General features: G+C 34.0%; 1 long non-coding RNA gene across 2 annotated transcripts in view; it reads right to left on the bottom strand.

Annotated features, from left to right (window-relative positions):
* Positions 1-19,355, bottom strand: part of LOC136792156 (uncharacterized) — a 480,451-nt gene that overhangs the window by 93,702 nt on the left and 367,394 nt on the right. For both annotated transcript variants that reach the window (XR_010835542.1, XR_010835543.1), the window contains exon 3: positions 1,966-2,013. This is a non-coding gene — a long non-coding RNA (uncharacterized lncRNA). The remainder of the gene's footprint in view (positions 1-1,965; positions 2,014-19,355) is intronic.

Raw genomic sequence — 19,355 nt, 5'->3', positions numbered from 1 at the left:
ATGTATATCAGAACCACCAGTGTGAAAAACAGTATGGAGACTCCTTTAAAAATTAGAAGCAGAACTACTTTAAGATTTAGCAATCTCACTTTTTGGTATTTATCCAAAGGAAATGAAAAAAAGATATCAAAGAGATATTTACACTCAATGCTGCATGTTCACTGTAGTATTATTCACAATAGCCAAGATATGGAATTATGTATATATAAGAAATAAAATAAATGAAGACTGATTAGAGAATAAAGAATAATATTGTTTTAGTCATATATATGATTATCTATGCATAAAACCCCAAAGAATAATGACAGAGTTTAGAAAGTTTATCAGATATAAAATATCTAAATAAAAAGTTAATTACATTTGTATTGACAGGATATTTGATTTAGAATATGATACTAGCTACAATAGCAAACAGATACAGAAGAATCACAGAAGACTTGTAAGAGTGTTAAGGAGAAAATTTTAAATACCATATATAAATACTTTAAAAATTCCTAAATAAATGATGTAGCTAATGTTTACTGATAAAAATGTTTAATATGTTTAATTTTCTGTTTTCTTTAAGTTGATCCATATAATTTAATGTGATAAAAAACCTGAGCAGCATATTTGTATGACACTTTACAATTTTTATGGTCTTAGTAGATACCAGGTTATTTTTTTCTAGTAATTAGAATAGCTTGGTCATACATCAGTAAATGATGAATAGACTATGGCATAGAATGGAGAAACCAGTTATAAATCCACATGTACATGGAAACTTGGTCTAGGACAGAATTGTTATTATATCTTAGTTGGTAAAGAGGGGCTATTCAATAAGTAGTATTGGGAATATTATCCCTACCTGACTATACAACCAAATCAATTCCAAGTTACTAAAAGATCTAAATATGAGTCATGAAAAAATAAACATTTCTGAAAATAACATAAGCATGTATATTCATCAGGTTTACCAAAAAATAAAAGCAACAGATGAGAAAGAGAGAGAGAAAGATTAATTTTAAATAATTGGCTCACATGATTGTGGGGACTGGCAAGTTTGAAATCCATAAATTAGGTCAGCAGTCTAGAAACTCAGCAGAAGGTAAAGCTATGGTCTTAAGCCCAAAATTCTGTAGGGCAGACTGGCTGCCTAGAAACTCAGGCAGGAGATAATGCTGTAGTCTTGAGTCAGAATTCTTTCATTTCCAGGAAACCCCAGTTTTCAATCTTTGATTGACTAGATGAAACCTACTCATGTTTATCAAGAGTAACCTCTTTTACTTAAATTTAACTAATTATAGATGCTAACCATATCTACAAAATACCTTCATAGCAACACCTAGATTAGTGTTTGATTAAATAACTGGGTCCTATAGCCTAGCCAAGGTGACACATGAAACTACCACATCACATATTTGAGATACTTGAGAAGAAAGGAGGAATTCTAAAACAAGATACAAAATAAGATGCAAGAAATATAATAAAAGGTCAATAAACTTGACTACTCAAAATCAAGAATTTCAGTTCATCAATACATACCATAAAGTAAAAATATATTGCAACATATACAACTAATAAATGTTTAGTATCAAAAGTATAAAAAGAACTGAAAATCAATAAGAAAAAGACAAGCATCACAAGAGGACATGTACAGAGAATTATGAACAGATCCAACACATAAAAAGAAAACAAATGAGTAATAAACATACCAAAAGTTATTCAACCTCATTAGTAGTCAGGGAAATACACACTAAAGTCTTCAAATACACAATATTTTACATCCATTGCTTGGAAAAAAACTAAATTGATAATATCAAGTTCACAAGGATATGGATCAAGAACCTCTATAGATTGCTGGTAGGAGTATAACCACTATGGAAAACAGTTTGGCATATTTAGTCAACTGAAAAATGTCACTCAAATTTCACTCCTCATGACCCAAAAATCTTACTCCTGTTCATGTACACCAGAGAAAACTCTTACCTCTGTGTTTCAGAGGGCACATCCAAGAATGTTCATAGAAATGTTGTGCTGTGATAGGAAAAAAAAAAAAAAAAAAGGAAACAATTCAAATATCCATGGAAGAAGCTTGGGTTATAAATATTTGTATATTTGTAGACTAGTTTATTCTACCCTGACATTGGACAACCTATAGAAACACACATGGATGAACCTTAGAAAGTTATTATCAATAATTTTGAAAAGCAATCTTTAGAAGGATATACATACAGTTTTATGTGATATTCAAAAACATGCAAAGCTAAACATGTGGTTAAATTATAAAGAAGAGCAAAGAAATTATACAAATACAATTGATAATACAGTCATTTATGGGTGGAGAAAGGAGACTCAGATTGGTGAGGGAGAAATCAAGGAGTTTTAAGATTCCTGATAATGTTTTATTCCTTTTTAAAAAATTTATTTATTTTTATTTTTGGCTGCATTGGGCCTTCATTTCTGCACACAGGCTTTCTCTAGTTGCAGTGAATGGGGGCTACACTTCCTTGTGGTGGCTTCTCTTGTTGAAGAGCATGGGCTCTAGGCACATGGGCTTCAGTAGTTGTGGTGCACAGGCTCAGTAGTTGTGGTGCACAGGCTCAGTAGTTGTGGCTTGTGGGCTCTAGAGTGCAGTAGTTGTGGCACACAGGCTTAGTTGCTCCACGGCATGTGGAATCTTCCCAGACCAAAGCTTGAACCCATGTCCCCTGCATTCTCAGGCAGATTCTTAACCATTGCGCCACCAGGGAAGCTCCCTGATAATGCTTTATTTCTTAAACTGAGCGTTCATATGTTCATATTGGTTACATTTTTATTGGTTTTAACATACATTTGCTATAAATATTCTTCTGTATATACTTAATATTAAAACAAATTTTTACGCTTAGCATCCTTCAAATTTGTAATGTTTAAATAGCTTTAAGCCTTAAAAAAAACCATGTTCATCCTCACCCACTAATACTCTTTCCAAAAATCAGGATCAGTGACTAAATATAAACTTTTAAGAAAATATGTAAATTAAGGGGCTTCTAAATTGCACAAGATCATCTCCTCTTTTCTGAGATCTCTTACTTCTCCCCTTCCCTCCTACATATTTTTCATTATTATTTTGATCAAGTGGAAATTATTCCAAGGTCCATATTTTACAAGTTCACAGCATGAAGTTTATTCACTACTTATATTCTGTAAGAGGCATACTAATACTATAGCCTCAATAGCTCTTTATTTTCTGGTTTAGGATAGTGTTTAGTTTTCTGCTTAATATTTATCTATAAAATAAATGGCAATTTGGTCATTTGAAGAAACCATGTAATATCATTACCATTAAGATCTATATTATTAAAGACACTCTATTGAAAATAAGTTAAGCTTGATTTTTTATCCCCCTCACCTTTTATGTCATATTTTGATGTTAATTATCACTGTGTAACTAAATGGGAAAGCCATGAAGCTCAATATATGACTTAAGGTTTTTGCTTTGTTTTGTTTTTTCCTTCCTAACTTCTTATTTCTTTGACCTTTAGAATATTTGTGACAGTGAATCTAGTTTTTAGAAAATGACAGTTCTCTGAAGGTACTTGTGCTGCTGTTGTTCTTGGCCAGATCAGTCTGAGATGTTTTATATTTTGGCTAATAAATACAAAGCCTTCAGAACCCTTTTTAAAAAAAAAAAAAATAGTGCCAGGATTTTAGCTAGTGAGGTGTTCAGGGCTAGGATAAATAAATATTTTATCTGTCAATGAGCAAATACAAAAATGTTTTAAAAGAAATGACCAGAGATTTCTGGTTTGATGAACTCTGCAGAAAATAAAGATCAATATTAAGTATTTTCAGCTTATAGCTTTTTGATGCTAGAATATATCCTTAAAAATAAATAAAAGATGCCAGTTTTATACTTTATTCATACCTTAACTATATTGGGGGTCAAAATTAGAAAAACAATGCATATAAAATATGGTTTATTGTATATTTGACTAATAATGTGTCATATCTTTTCCTTACCATCTCCAAGAAGTTAAAAATCACATCCATTTAAATTACAGAAGAAAGGCAGTTATGTTATTCTTCCTTGGGGGATGGATGACAAGGTAAAGTAATTAATTAATCCTTCTACCTTTGCAAAAATATACAATGAGTTTATATTTTTCATACTGCCCATTAACAGGTTAGTAACCATTCTAATTAGAAACTTTGGGGCACATTTTCAAACATGATAAAAATCATCATTGTGCTGATAAATGAATTGAAGATTAATGTACAAAAATCAAAATAGTCCATTACTGAAGCATAATTAAGCCAACAAAATGTGAAAGTCATCATACAGTGATTCTAAAATTCACTTCATTAAACATTTTCTTGAGATTTAAAAAACAGATGATAATGTAAGGTCAGCACATTTACATTCCACTTATGGTGAAAGGCAAATGACTAGTCATGTAGTTATATGATTTTCAACCATGAAAGTCTTGGGGAAAAACATTTTAGAAGTGTCTGGTATCATAGGCAGAATAATAGCCTCTTAAAGATGTCCATATCCTAATCCCTAGAACTGTGAATATATTCTTTTACATGTCAAAAGTAATTTGTAGATGTGATTAAGATTCAGAGATTGAGAGATTATTCTGAATTATATGGGAGTGTCCAACAAAATCACAAAAGTCCATATATGTGAAAGAGGGAGGCAGGAGAGTCATAGAAGGAGCTATTACAACAGAAGTAGGGGTTAGACAAAGACAATGAGAGAAATATTGATCTGGTGATGCTAGGCTGTGCTAATTTTGAAGATGGAGGATGGAGCCATGAGCCAAGGAATGTAGAAGGCCTCCGGCAGCTGAAAAAGGCAAGGGAAACAGTAGTGTTTCCTAGGGCCCCCTGAAAAAAGGCAGCCCTACCAAAACCTTGATTTTAGCCCACTGAAAGCCATTTCAGGAATCTGTTACAGCAGCAATAGGAAACTAGGACAACTGGTGTGACATTGATGTATGTATGTGACAAATTGTCGTCTACTTAGAGACAAAATAAGGTAGAGAAAAATTCAAGATTCTTCTCATCATTAAAGCTTTATTATTCAAATCATCCTTACTCATTTAAAGTTTTTATATTGTGCTGATACACTAATATCAATCAATAATAAATCTTAGAAACAAAAATAAATTGGGCCATGGAGGATTAAAATAATGTAATAATGATGTTATTTAATGTGTTACATACAGTATTGCATCCTGAAAACAATGCCCAGGGTTTTTTTGCCCCTAACATAGTTGGAAGAATCACAAAATTTGCCATATTTTTACAGAACAAATAAAAATTCAGTAATGATAGAAAGCAAATTGCACAGACTACCTTCTGCCCAAAATGCACAAAATTCTAAATAAGAGATTTAATTTTTAAAAATCCAATCAGATATTTATTTGAAAAACATTATTCCATGCATGTATGTACAAAATACTTGTAGATAAGCAAGTTGGTTCACAGGGAATGTTAGCGTGTATATGCCTGCTTTGTTCCAGAAGGATCTCCTCTCCTATGGTCACATCAAAATAAAATTACAGACTTTCAAAATCTATAAGATGCAGCTCACAGTATATGCTAAAGAAAGCTATATTCAGTTGAAAGGTCTAGTCCTTTCCAAATGTGAATACCAGGAAAAGGCAGAAAATGAACAAAATATTCAGCTCAAAATATTATTTTGACTGCAAAAGGGAAAGTGAAAGAAAGGAAAAGAAAGGAAACAAAATAAAAGAAATAACAAAATACAGAGTGATGAAAGCTAAAGTAGGTGATTTAGGAACTGGAATGATAAGTGCAATTGTATATAAACCTGAGAGGTGGCTCTTTTTAAAAAAAATTGACATACTTATGAAAAATCTAATAAAAATAGTGAATATGCAAATTATAAACTGTACACATTTAAAGAGGATGTAACAGTGTCTTAGCTCAGGCCGCCATAACAAAATACCATAGACTGGGTGGTTTAAGCAGAAATTTACTTCTCATAGTTCTACAGGCTGGAAATCTGAGATCATGGTGCCAGCATGTTTGAGTCCTGGTGAGAATTCTCTTCCTGGCTTACAGATGGCCTTCTTCTCACTGTGTGCTCACATGGACTTTCCTCAGTGCATGTGCATGGAGAGAGAAAGAGAACTGTCTCTCTTGCTTTTTTAATAAAGTCATCAATCCTATCCAATTAGAGCCCCACCTTTATGACCTCACTTAACATTAATTACCACCAAAAGCCCTATCTCCAAATAGTCACATTAGGCCTTCAACATAGGAATTGGTGGGTGGGGGGCACAATTCAGCTCATAGCATTCAACCCCTGACCCTCCCAAAATTCATGTCCTTCTCTCATGCAAAATATATTTATTCCATCTCAACAGCCTCAAATTCTTAATTCATTCCAACATCAACTTTAAGTCTGAAGTCCAAAGTCTCACCTAAATATCATCTAAATCATATATGGGTGAGACTCAAGATATGAATCATCCTGAGGCAAAACTTCTCTCTAGCTGTGAACCTGTGAAACCAGTCAAATTATGTGCTTCCAAAATACAATGGTGGGACAGCCATAGAATAGGCATTCCCATTCCAAAAGGGAGAAGTCAGAAGGAAGTAGTGAAGGGCCTCAAGCAAGTCCAAAACCTAGCCAGGTAAATTTCACTGGATCTTAAGGCTCAAGAATACATATATATACAAACACACATACATGCAGATCTATAGATAGATAGATAAGAAGAAAGAAAGAAAGAAAAGAAAGAAAAGAAAGAAAGAAAGAAAGAAAGAAAGAAAGAAAGAAAGAAAGAAAGAAAGAAAGAAAGAAAGAAAAGAAAGAAAGAAAGAAAGAAAGAAAGAAAGAAAGAAAGAAAGAAAGAAAGAAAGAAAGAAAGAAAGAAAGAAAGAAAGAAAGAAAGAAAGAAAGAAAGAAAAGATCATAAGGAATCAGCTCATGTGAGTATGGAAGCTGAGAAGTCCCAAGATCTGTAGTTGTCAAGCTGGATACCCAGGAGAGTCAATGGTGCAGTTCCAGTCCAAGTCCAAAGGACTGAGAATGAGGTGAGTTAATGATGTAAGTTCCAGTCTGGAGGCCAGCAGATTCAACACCCAAAAAGAGCTGATTTTTCAGTTCAAGTCTAAATGCAGGAAAAGATTGCTGCCCTAGCTCAAGTAGTAAGGCAGGCGGAGTTCCCTCTTACTAAGTTTTTTTGTTCAATTCAGGTCTTCATTGATTGAATGAGGCCCATCCACATTAAGGAGAGCAATCTGCTTTACTTAGTCTTCCAATTCAAATGTTAATCTCATCCCGAAACATCCTCACAGACACACCCAGAATAATGTTTGACCAAATGACTGGGCACCCCACGGCCCAGTCAAGTGGACACACACACACACAAACCACCACAAATAGCAAAGACAAAGATTGATATGAATATCAAGAAACTGTATCTTCAACTCTGTATCAGGAGGAAACATATGGCATAGATAATTCAAGGAGGTTTTAATAAAGGAATGTGTAGGTATAGGGAAAACACAAAGCCTGATGTAGTACATGGAAGAAGAGTGCTGAATACAAGGCAACCATCAGTGACACTGACAGCCTGAATTGAACTGCAATGAGAGAGCCAGGGTAGTGAGTACCTGGCCTCCCTTTCCTCCCATATCCTGATATGTCTTCCCACTAACTGAACCCAACGAGAAGCTATAAGGTAAGGCATCTCACTCATATAGTCCATATAGGTCTATGGGGTGCAAAGATGGCTGAAAGGTTGATATAGAGGCAAGTGGAAAGATTAAAACACAAAATCTGTAATAGTAAAATTTATACCTCAATAAAATGAGTAATTTTTCTGGAAAATATGATTTATAAAAACTGACTCTAACATAGAAATACTAAAAATCCCATAAACATGGAAGAATTTAAAACATTATTAGAATATTGCTTAAAACAATGGCTCCTGTTCTAGATGATTTTATGGTGATTTCTCCCAAGGTTTCCAAGGAAAATATCACATTTTACATAGGAAAAAAATGTTCAAAGGATACTTAATTAATTTTATGAAGATACCATGACTTAACACCAATCTCAGACAAAAGAAAGAAAAGGAAATTTTGGAAAGTCTCACTTACAACCACCTTCCATTACTAATGAATCAAAATTGACTTTTTATTAAAATGTAATCCATTAAGGCATAGTAGTGTTTTACCCTTCTTACAAGAATTGCAAAAGTTATTTAATAATAATAAATGTCTATAATCATATCATATTGACAAATTAAGAAAAGCCACATGATTATTTCTATACATACAATCAAGTTTTTAAAATAAAATGAACAGTGCTTTCTCTAAAATCACTTGGAGTAACCGAAAAGGATACATGCCTACAGGACGAATAAAATCTAACACTTAACATGCTATTATAAGATTCCTTCTTATAAGGTGGAGGGAAACAGTGAAACCTACAACCTATCATTATTACTTTAGCATCATTATGGATGCTTTTTGTTATTTTAGCTGGAGTGCCAGATGTGTAGGTAAAGAAGACATCCTGGATATTCAAGCTCCTGCCATTACCAAGTGAATAAGAGATGAGTCATCTCTCTGCACCCTGTCTAAATTCCTGACCCACAGAATGATAAAAAAAATTATGAAATAGTTGTTTTCTTCAGGCTAAGAGGTTGGCATAGTTTGTTATGCTGACAAGATATGAATCAAGGGCTACAAAACTGGCTTCAGTAGAAGAGGATGAGACCAACAGAGCACAAAAGAGGGCTAAGGGAAGGGGATGAGGGGAGGGGAATGCATGGAATGGGAGAGGAGGGGAGAGAAGAGGAGGAGGGAAGAAAGGAGGGGAGTACAGGAAAAAAATAAATGAACAACCAGTGACCTCATTTGTATCCCTAGATTTGTTTGAGCCAGAGACAAATCCTGCTCTGGACTTCTGAGTTATTAGAGATAAAAAATACCTTTTTTTGCTTAAGTTGGGCCAAGTTGGATATCTGTCACAACAAAGAGTTCTGACTGAAAAAGCTCCTCCAGGTAAAGGGCCCTGTCTGGCTATTTACAGAACTCTGCACAGCAGGATAAGGGCTTGGCCATTAACTCTCTTAAAATATTGATGTGGATTAAAGTGAATACTGGAAAGATGAAGTTCACATCAGTTCCTATAGGTTCATTTTGTTTTCCTCAGGGAATGAAACCTATGACAAAACTAGGTCATCAAGGTTTATCATTGGTAAAGCATGGGCACAGAAGAAATTGAAAGGAAGTTTATTTCTCTTAAAATCAGATGTTTCCAGCAATGAGCATAAGTCACATAAGCAATTATTACTAATTGCATTTTAGTTTGTTTTCTAATCATGGTATCATTCCCAGATCCATTTTCAGAAATGAGATTTACAATTCAGAATACCTAAGAGATGTATTGGCTTTAATAGAGCTATAGAGGGAAAAAGGCTTTAATTACATTTTACCTAAAGACTACCAGTGTTTCTTGCATATATGGCTTTTCTCTAGCCATGTTCAATATTTAAAAAGTAAAATAAAATTGTCTTTTACCCTTCCCCTTGTATTAATTACTTCAGTTTTCCATATATTTGCACATTCTGTTGTGGTTACTTACAGGCATCTTTATCATTAGTCTTTCTACAAATCTAAGGAAATAATAACCCATTGGAACAGCACTATAAAAACAAACTCATATTGTATTACAATGAAAAAAATAAGTAAGCTCTAAACAAGGTTGACTATAAAAGAGACAGAAGGAAGAGAGAAATCACCTTGTTGCTAATTTTGAAGTCAGCTGGATGTCAAAGCAATGGCCAGCAAAGAATGTGGCAAGTGCACAGAAAGCTTGATCATTAGATCTGTATGAAGATTTCCCTCTTTCAATTCAACAACAAAGCCACCAAAATTTAAATGAGAATTTAATTGAGTATATTTATTGCTAAAAATTAGTCTATTTGTAATTCATTTACAAAGACTGGGTAACAAGGTAACAACTTCACATATTTGAGAAAGATTTCTCAAGCTTTCAAATGTGCATGGTCCATTCTGAAAATAATAGAAAGAGAATCTTTAACTTTTAAAGTGTATTTGAATTTCCAAAATATTATATACATTGTGCCTAATAATAAAATAACCATATCTAGGAAAAAGAAAAATTCTTTTAAAAATAGAAATTGATATAAACGTATAAGATTATGTATATACGTAACCTGACAGTTATCAGGTAAAAAGACAGAGTGTAAAGGTATAAATAAGAAATTGCAGTCTGCCTGCCTTTAGGCTCATCAGTTAAACTATAGTATGATTTATAGTTTGCCTATAGATTATAGATTTGCCTATAGATTTGCCTATAGATTATCAGTTAAACTTCACTGTAATAAAAGAGAAATCGTGCAGACACACACACACACACACAACTAAATGTTCACAAACTGCAGACGAGACTCTATTTAAAGTGATGAAATACCCTGATTTGAACTTTCAAAAGACTAAAACTAATGTCTCCTTCAGGAATTAATGTCTATTTGACTAGAGTTGGTATGTAAATACCTTAGTTCTTTTGGCCCTTGGCCAGAATAACTCACAGTGGCCAAGTGTTTCATATCATACCCTATACTGACTTCCATCCCTTCTTCTGTTCTTTTATATAGTCAAGAATTTTTTAGTATTTTTCCCAGTAAACTACTTGAGCATAAAGCCTTTTTTCAGGGTCTGATATTGGATAATCCAAACTGAGACATGTAATGAGAACAGTTCTCATACTTCTGAAATTATGTTAACATCATTAATTTTCTAGGTGTTCATAAATTGCATTTTTTCTAATTTTCATTGTACTCAATTTTTTAACTGCAAAAATAATACATGTATATTTTAAGGTAAAAATATTTTAAAAGATAATGATCTAATTTCCATTCTTATTTCTACTTTACCGAGATAACCCATTTCTCCATGGTGTAGTGTATAACCTTCCACAACATATTCAACATTTATAAAAATATGCATAATCTAATGAAGAATTTCTTTCTCTTTTTTTTCGAGATTCATTGAGATACTATTGACACATAACACATGTAAGTTTAAGGTATACAACGTGATGATTTGATACACGTATATATTGTAAACTCTTTACCATAGTACAGTTGGTTAACACATTCATAACCTCACATAGTTACCATTTTTGTGTGTGTGGTAAGTAGTTTTAAGATTTACTCTCTTAATTTTCAAGTATGTAATACAGTACTGTTAACTATAGTCACCCTGCTGTACATCAAATCCCCAGAAATGATTCATCTTATAGCTGGAAGTTTATACTCTTTGGCCAACAACTCCACATTTCCCTCACCCAGAGCCCCTAGCAACCAGAATTCTAATCTCTATTTCTAGAGTTCATCTTTTTTAGATTCCACATTAAAGTAAAAACACAGGGCTTCCCTGGCGGCACCGTGGTTGCGAGTCCGCCTGCCGATACAGGGGACACGGGTTCGTGCCCCAGTCCGGGAAGATCCCACATGCCATGGAGCGGCTAGGCCCGTGAGCCATGGCCACTGAGCCGGTGCGTCCGGACCCTGTGCTCCGCAACGGGAGAGGCCACAAGAGTGAGACGCCCACGTACCACACAAAAAAAACCAACACAGTATTTGTCTCCTCTGACATTTTGCTTAGCATAAGGCCCTCAAGGTCCATCCATATTGTCACAAAAGGCAGGATTTCCTTCTTTTATACAGCTAAAATATATTCCATTATATATATATATAATGTTCTTTATCCATTAATCCATCAAAAAACACTGAGTTTATTTCAATATCTTGGCTATTGGGAATAATGTGCAGTAAACGTGTGGGTATAGATGTCTCTTCGAGATAGTGATTTCATTTCTTTCAGATGTATACCCAGAAATGGGAATGTTGAATCATACAGTAGTTTCATTTTTCACTTTTTGAGGAACCTCTGTACTGTTTTCCATAGTGGCTGCACCAATTTACTTTCCCACCAACAGTGCTCAAGGCTTCCCTTTACTCCACATCCTCACCAGCACCTGTTATTTCTTTTTTTGATAACAATCATTTTAACAGTTGTGAGGTGGTATCTCATTGTGATTTTGATTTGCATTTCCCTGATGATTAGTTATGCTGATTTTGATTTGCATTTCCCTGATGATTAGTTATGCTGAGATCTTTTCATGTATCAGTAGGCCATCTATATGTCTTTTTTGGAAAAATGTCTACTCAAGTCATTTTCTTACTTTTTAAATTGGATTGTTTATTTCCTTGCTATTGAGTTGTATGACTTCCTTTTATACTTTGGATATTAACTCCTTATCAAAAGATGGTTTCAAAACATTTTATCCCATTCTATAGGTTACCTTTTCATTTGGTGATTGCTTCTTTGTGCAGAAGCTTTTTGTTTGATGTAGTCCCACTTGTTTATGTTTGCTTACTTACTAGTACTTCTGGTGTCATATAAAAAAAAAAAATCATTGCTAAGACCAATATCAAGGAGTTTTTAACCTATGTTTTCTTCTGTTAGTTTTATATTTTGGGTTCTTATATTTATGCCTTTAATCCATTTTGATTTAATATTTGTGAGTTGTGTAATATAGAGGTCCAATTTCACTCTTCTGCATGTAACTCTCCAGTTTTCCTGACATCATTAATTGTAGAAACTATCATTTCCCCTTTGAGCATCTTGATTCCCTTATCAAATACTAGTTGACCACATATATGTGGGTTTATTTTGGGGCTCTTGATTCTATTCCGTTGGTCTATGTGTTTGTTTTTATATCAGTGCCATACAGATTTGATTATTCTAGCTATGTAGTATGGTTTGAAATCAGGAAGTGTGATGCCTCCAGATTTGTTATTCTTTCTCAAGATTGCCTTGGCTATTCAGGTTTTTTGGTTTGTTGCTTTTCTTTCCTTTGGTTCTGTACAAATTTTAGGTGTGTTTTCTATTTCTATAAAATTGCCATTGGAATTTTCATAGGGATTGCACTGAGATGGCTTTGGGTAGTGTGGATATTTTAACAATACTGTATTAATTCTTTCAGTCCATGAACATGGAATATCTTTCCATTTATTTGTATCTTCCTCAATATCTTTCATGAAGTCTTACAGTTTCCAGTGTACAAATCTTTTACCTCTTTGGTTAAGTTTAGTCCTAAGTAGGCTGTCTTTTCTTCACTGTATATTCTTGCCTCCTTTATCAAAGATAAGGTGACCACATGTGTGTGGGTTTATCTCTGGGCTTTCTATCCTGTTCCATTGATCTATATTTCTGTTTTTGTGCCAGTACCGTACTGTCTTGATTACTGTAGCTTTGTAGTATAGTCTGAAAGTCAGGGAGCCTGATTCCTCCAGCTCCATTTTTTGTTCTCAAGATTGCTTTGGCTATTTTGGGTCTTTTGTGTTTCCATACAAATTGTGAAATTTTTTGTTCTAGTTCTGTCAAAAATGCCAGTGCTAGTTTGATAGGGATTGCATTGAATCTGTAGATTGCTTTGGGTAGTAGAGTCATTTTCACAATGTTGATTCTTCCAATCCAAGAACATGGTATATCTCTCCATCTATTTGTATCATCTTTAATTCCTTTCATCAGTGTCTTAAAATTTTCTGCATACAAGTCTTTTGTCTCCTTAGGTAGGTTTATTCCTAGATATTTTATTCTTTTTGTTGCAGTGGTAAATGGGAGTGTTTTCTTAATTTCACTCTCAGACTTTTCATCATTAGTGTATAAGAATGCCAGAGATTTCTGTGCATTAATTTTGTATCCTGCGACTTTACCAAATTCATTGATTAGTTCTAGTAGTTTTCTGGTAGCATCCTTAGGATTCTGTATGTATAGTATGTCATCTGTAAACAGTGACAACTTTACTTCTTCTTTTCCGATTTGTATTCCTTTTATGTCTTTTTCTTCTCTGATTGCTGTGGCTAGAACTTCCAAAACTATGTTGAATAAGAGTGGTGAGAGTGGGCAACCTTGTCTTGTTCCTGATCTTAGTGGAAATGGTTTCAGTTTTTCACCAATGAGAATGACGCTGGCTGTGGGTTTGTCATATATGGCCTTTATTATGTTGAGGAAAGTTCCCTCTATGCCCACTTTCTCCAGAGTTTTTATCATAAAAGGGTGTTGAATTTTGTCAAAAGCTTTCTCTGCATCTATTGAGATGATCATATGGTTTTTCTCCTTCAGTTTGTTGATATGGTGTATCACATTGATTGATTTGCATATATTGAAGAATCCTTGCATTCCTGGATAAACCCACTTGATCATAGTGTATGATCCTTTTAATGTGCTGTTGGATACTGTTTGCTAGTATCTTGTTGAGGATTTTTGCATCTATGTTCATCAGTGATATTGGCCTGCAGTTTTCTTTCTTTGTGATGTCTTTGTCTGGTTTTGGTATCAGGGTGATGGTGGCCTCATAGAATGTTTGAGAGTGTTCCTCCCTCTGCCATCTTTTGGAACAGTTTGAGAAAGATAGGTGTTAGCTCTTCTCTAAATGTTTGATAGAATTCGCCTGTGAAGCCATCTGGTCCTGGGTTTTTGTTTGTTAGAAGATTTTTAATCACAGTTTCAATTTTAGTGCTTCTGATTGGTCTGTTCATATTTTCTATTTCTTCCTGGTTCAGTCTTGGCAGGTTGTGCATTTCTAAGAATTTGTCTATTTCTTCCAGGTGGTCCATTTTATTGGCATAGAGTTGCTTGTAGTAATCTCTCATAATCTTTTGTATTTCTTCAGTGTCTGTTGTTACCTCTCCTTTTTCATTTCTGATTCTATTGATTTGAGTCTTCTCCCTTTTTTTCTTGATTAGTCTGGCTAATGGTTTATCAATTTTGTTTATCTTCTCAATGAACCAGCTTTTAGTTTTATTGATCTTTGCTATCGTTTCCTTCATTTCTTTTTCATTTATTTCTGATCTGATCTTTATGATTTCTTTCCTTCTGCCAAGTGATCATGATTTTTATCTTTCATTCTATATATTAATGTGGTGTATCACATTACTGAATTGTGTATGTTGAGGCAACCTTTCATCCTAAGGATGAATCCAAATTGGGTGTATTATCCTTTTAAATGTGCTGTTTAATTGTGTTTGCTAATAATTTGTTGAAAATTTTTGCATCTATATTCATCAAGAATATTGGACTATATGGTTTTCTTTTCCTGTGCTATCCTTATCCAGCTTTGGAATCAGGGTAATGCTGCTCTCATAAAATGAGTTTGGAAATGTCATCTCCTCTTTAAATTTTTGGAAGACTTTGAGAAGGATTGCTGCTAATTCTTTTTATTTTTAAATGTTTGGTAGAATTCACTGTGAAACCATCTATTCCTGGGCTTTTCTTTGTTGGGAGAATTTTGAATACTGAATCAGCATGTGCTGGAGTAAGCCAGGAATGTGGGTTTATGGGAGCCACCTAGGGCCACAGGAGCAGGCCTGGTGCTAGTGTGAGCCAGCTCTGGGGTCTATGGTGAAGTTGGCTGCTGCTACAATCTTCTTCATGGGGAGGGCATATCTTTCTGTGCTAGGCTGCCTGAGCTTGGGGAGAGGTTATGAGGATAATGTGACATGATTTTTCCTACCCTCCTCAATACATCTTTTTTTATTTCTATGTTTCACCCAGGTGGAATTCCCTCACCTGGAACTCCCTCACCTGGAATCCTTGGCTCTTGTGAAGGTATTTTCATACATGTAGCTGTTCAAATTGATGTTTACAGGGAGGCAGTAATCACTAGAAATCCCTTTGTCACCATTCTTTCTCTCTCTTTCTATGCTAGCTTTGTTCTTTCTATTCCTTCATTAATACATAAAAATCACAGTCTCACGTTGAATTTTAATTCACAGTTTATTTTTTCACTGTTACTGAGGTTATAGCAATTCTTCCTCTGGGAATTATCAGTTTATATACCTAAGCTATTATCTATTGAGTTTTATAATTTTTATACTATTCTTTAGAGATTTTTCTGTATTATTCATATCAATGTGTTAGAAGAATATCTGTCTTATATAATATTTAAATTGACTATATATTTGTTGTGATCAAAATAGTATGGTATTAAAAAAGAGTACAAGTAGAGAGTCCATAAAGAATATATGCATGTACATATGTGTACATAAATGTATAGATAGATATAAATGCATAGGAGAAGTTGATATATGATAAAAGTGATATTTCAACTCCAAGAGGAAAGATGGTTTATTTAACATGTCACTGGCATAATGAATAGTATCTGATAAAATTAATTTAAACCCTTGCCTCACATCACAGAAATGGATATCAGGTCAAGAAAAGAAAAAAAGAGAAAAGAAATAGGAAAAGAAAAGTAAAAAATCAATTCTCTAGCTCAGATCTCTTATCTGAAAAATAAGGATATATAGACTCTCTCACAGTGAAGCTGTGACACAGAGGATATGAAAGTTCTTATCAGAAGAACAGTATAAAGTCACCTGTAAATGCAAAACAGAAATATTAGTATATTTTAACCAATGAGTTGCTGCACTTTAGGGAGTGCTTTGTGGCTAGAACATACTATTCAGGGGTGAGGTTTAGGCCACTAAGTGAGGACTGTAAATGCTTTTCTCAAAAGAGGAGAATTTACAACAAAGGAGAGAAAAAGTTGCTATATCTCTGTGATCATAATGCAGATCATTTGCATAAAAGGAATCTGAATGAGAACTTTCTCCAGCGGATTGTAAGATATAAGTAAAGCAGAGGAAATTTGCTTTCTTCTCATTAAATCAAAAAGAAATGATTCATCTCCATGAATGCAGATGAAAGCTTTCCAAATGGTGTGGTCATAACATGGTAATTAAATGCCTGAGTGCCAGCCAGATTCCTTCATTTTTCTAAATTATAATAATTACAATTGACTGTTACTGATAATTACAGTGATCAGAGTGTCAAATTCCAATTTTTCATTCTCTTCTCTGTATTAAATGTGTAACTTCCTTCCATTAAAATCTATCAAGTTTTCTTTTTCCTTACCCAAATCCTTTATACTCTTTTACCACACACACACAGAAAATAGGTCTCTCTTCACCCTCTCCTTTATGTTTACTCACCTCATAATAATGGTTTCTTTTTTTTTTCTTTTTTGAATTTCTCCCAGGGGCTAATCAGGAGGTGTCTAGCTATATAAGCATTATATCAAGGTAAAATTAAAAGATTAATTATGTAAATTATTGTTTCAAAAAGGGTTCTATGTATTCTGAATGCCTAAATCACTTCATACGCACTTATTATCCCTGTAATTAAAATAGAAGCTAGTAATCAAAGGTCCTAACCAATTCCTTGAGGAAAGCATACAAGTTAAAAAGGGAATGATTACCTAATCCTTCCAACTTTACACTAATACCATGTTTCTCAGCCCTTATAAATGTATCAATTTCCTAACTGGCATAAATTGTGGTTTCTGTTGTGGGACTTTAGAAGGATTTCCTACAAATCATATTTTAAATATTTCTTTCCTTTTGAATTAACTCATTCCATTCTCCAGGTGTCTTCCTTGAAAACATAAGTGCCCCTGAGTAAGCCAAACTGCCGTTAATCACTCACGGCCCAAGTGTATCAACTTGCAACTTTTTAGGACTACTAGCTCAGTACAAGTGTTAGGGAATTCTGAGGGCCATGTTGGCAATATGAATCAAAATTTCAATGCATAGAAATTTTGGCCCTACAGTAATATCTATAAAAAGACATAAATAAACATATTTATTGTATTATGATTTATTTCAGTAAAAATATTATATAAAAAACTTGCATGCCCATCAATAGATAGCTAACCATTTAAATTATGGTACAAATATACAATGGGAAAATGTTTAGATATCTTGATTATACCTACACACACGTACACAATACACTTTTGACATGAGAAGTTGTCTAAGACATATGATTCCATCTACATAAAATTTAATGCATGTATATATGGGTGTGAACATAGAGCAAGGACAGAAAGAATCATAACCAATGTCGGCAGCTATTTTATCTGAGTGGCAGGACCTCATGTAACTTTAATCTTTTATAAATTTTATAGAATGTTATATACTTTTATATCCTTATAAAGGTGAAGCATGGATTAGAATCATACTATAAAGGATTCTGAGTATCTCCAAATGGATTTTATTAATTGCTTCTATCTATTGTCTATAGATATATATCTATTTTTGATTTCCTGTATTGATTGAATCATGTCCCAGTAAAAATCCAAAACATTCATAGTGGCAAAAACAAAACAAAAGCCTATTAGATTTGTGATCTCTACCAAAAACATTCCAACATATGTATCCAGTGATATAAGGACATATTTAACTGGAACATTTATTCACGTATTTGAATTATGCAGGCTTTGGCTCTTACTCAAATATTATTGTCCTTATCAGACCCAGTTCTCTGGGGAAAAAAATGGAAGGGACCTTGTATTAGAACCAGAAAGTTACTCTCTTTAGATAAGTAGAGGTTTCAGTGACCCTCCCCGAGCAGTCAGTCTGTGGAAATTTACTGCTTATTCAAGATCATTGCAACAAACTAATGACACAAAGTAGAGAGCTTCCTCATAAAACCACTGGAAAACATGAATTCTCCTGTATGTTACACGGTCCTTTGCATGCTCTGGTTTATTATTCTTGTCTTCACACTTTTCCTCTTTAAGATCTGACCCTTCCAATTTAGCCTTTAGTGGTCCCTTTCTGAAGTCTAGGCTTTACTAGAGACACTAGAGACACTCATCTCTACACCCATGGTTTTTTATCTGGGTGATCTTGCCTTGAGTCCCCAACCCCACCAGGGACATTTGGCAAGCTATGTTAACAAGTAGCCACCAGAACTGGTTTTAAACCTATTCATCAGTTACTGAAAATCTGTCTCTGTGAACACTTTTACAAGCCAGTCAGTGAGAGCTTTTTGGTTTTGGATGTCAGACAATCAGGAATGAACTCATTCCAATAAACACACTATTCAAGGCCAACCAATCAACAATTACCACACATATATAGATGTGGTCAAACCATTTGAATCTCTGAAAATCTACATATCCCCAAACTCCATGCTTCTCAAAACCCTGTATAAAATTAACAGGGTTCTCTCATTTGGCAGACTGTACCTGACAAACACAATTCTGCCTTACTCTAATAAGCAGTAAATTTATCTTTGTCTTTATATTCCAGACAGTGACAAACCCAGAATTGTCAAAGGATTATGAAAACACCTCTCAATATCTAAAATAAAAAGGCAAATTAATGATTTTTATAATAAGGGAGAGCTATGCTGATCAGGAAAAAAAGACTGCTGATTTTATATAGTGGTTTGGGGAAGCAAGATCTTCCAATAGGAGGTTGTTACTCTGATATAGAAAAACCAAAAACAGACAAGAAATAAAG

This window comes from Kogia breviceps, chromosome 11 (assembly GCF_026419965.1).
Source record: "Kogia breviceps isolate mKogBre1 chromosome 11, mKogBre1 haplotype 1, whole genome shotgun sequence".
NCBI classification, from domain to species: Eukaryota; Metazoa; Chordata; class Mammalia; order Artiodactyla; family Physeteridae; genus Kogia; species Kogia breviceps.
Note: the sequence above shows the minus strand (reverse complement) of the source record. Positions and strands in the feature narration are given on the sequence as shown.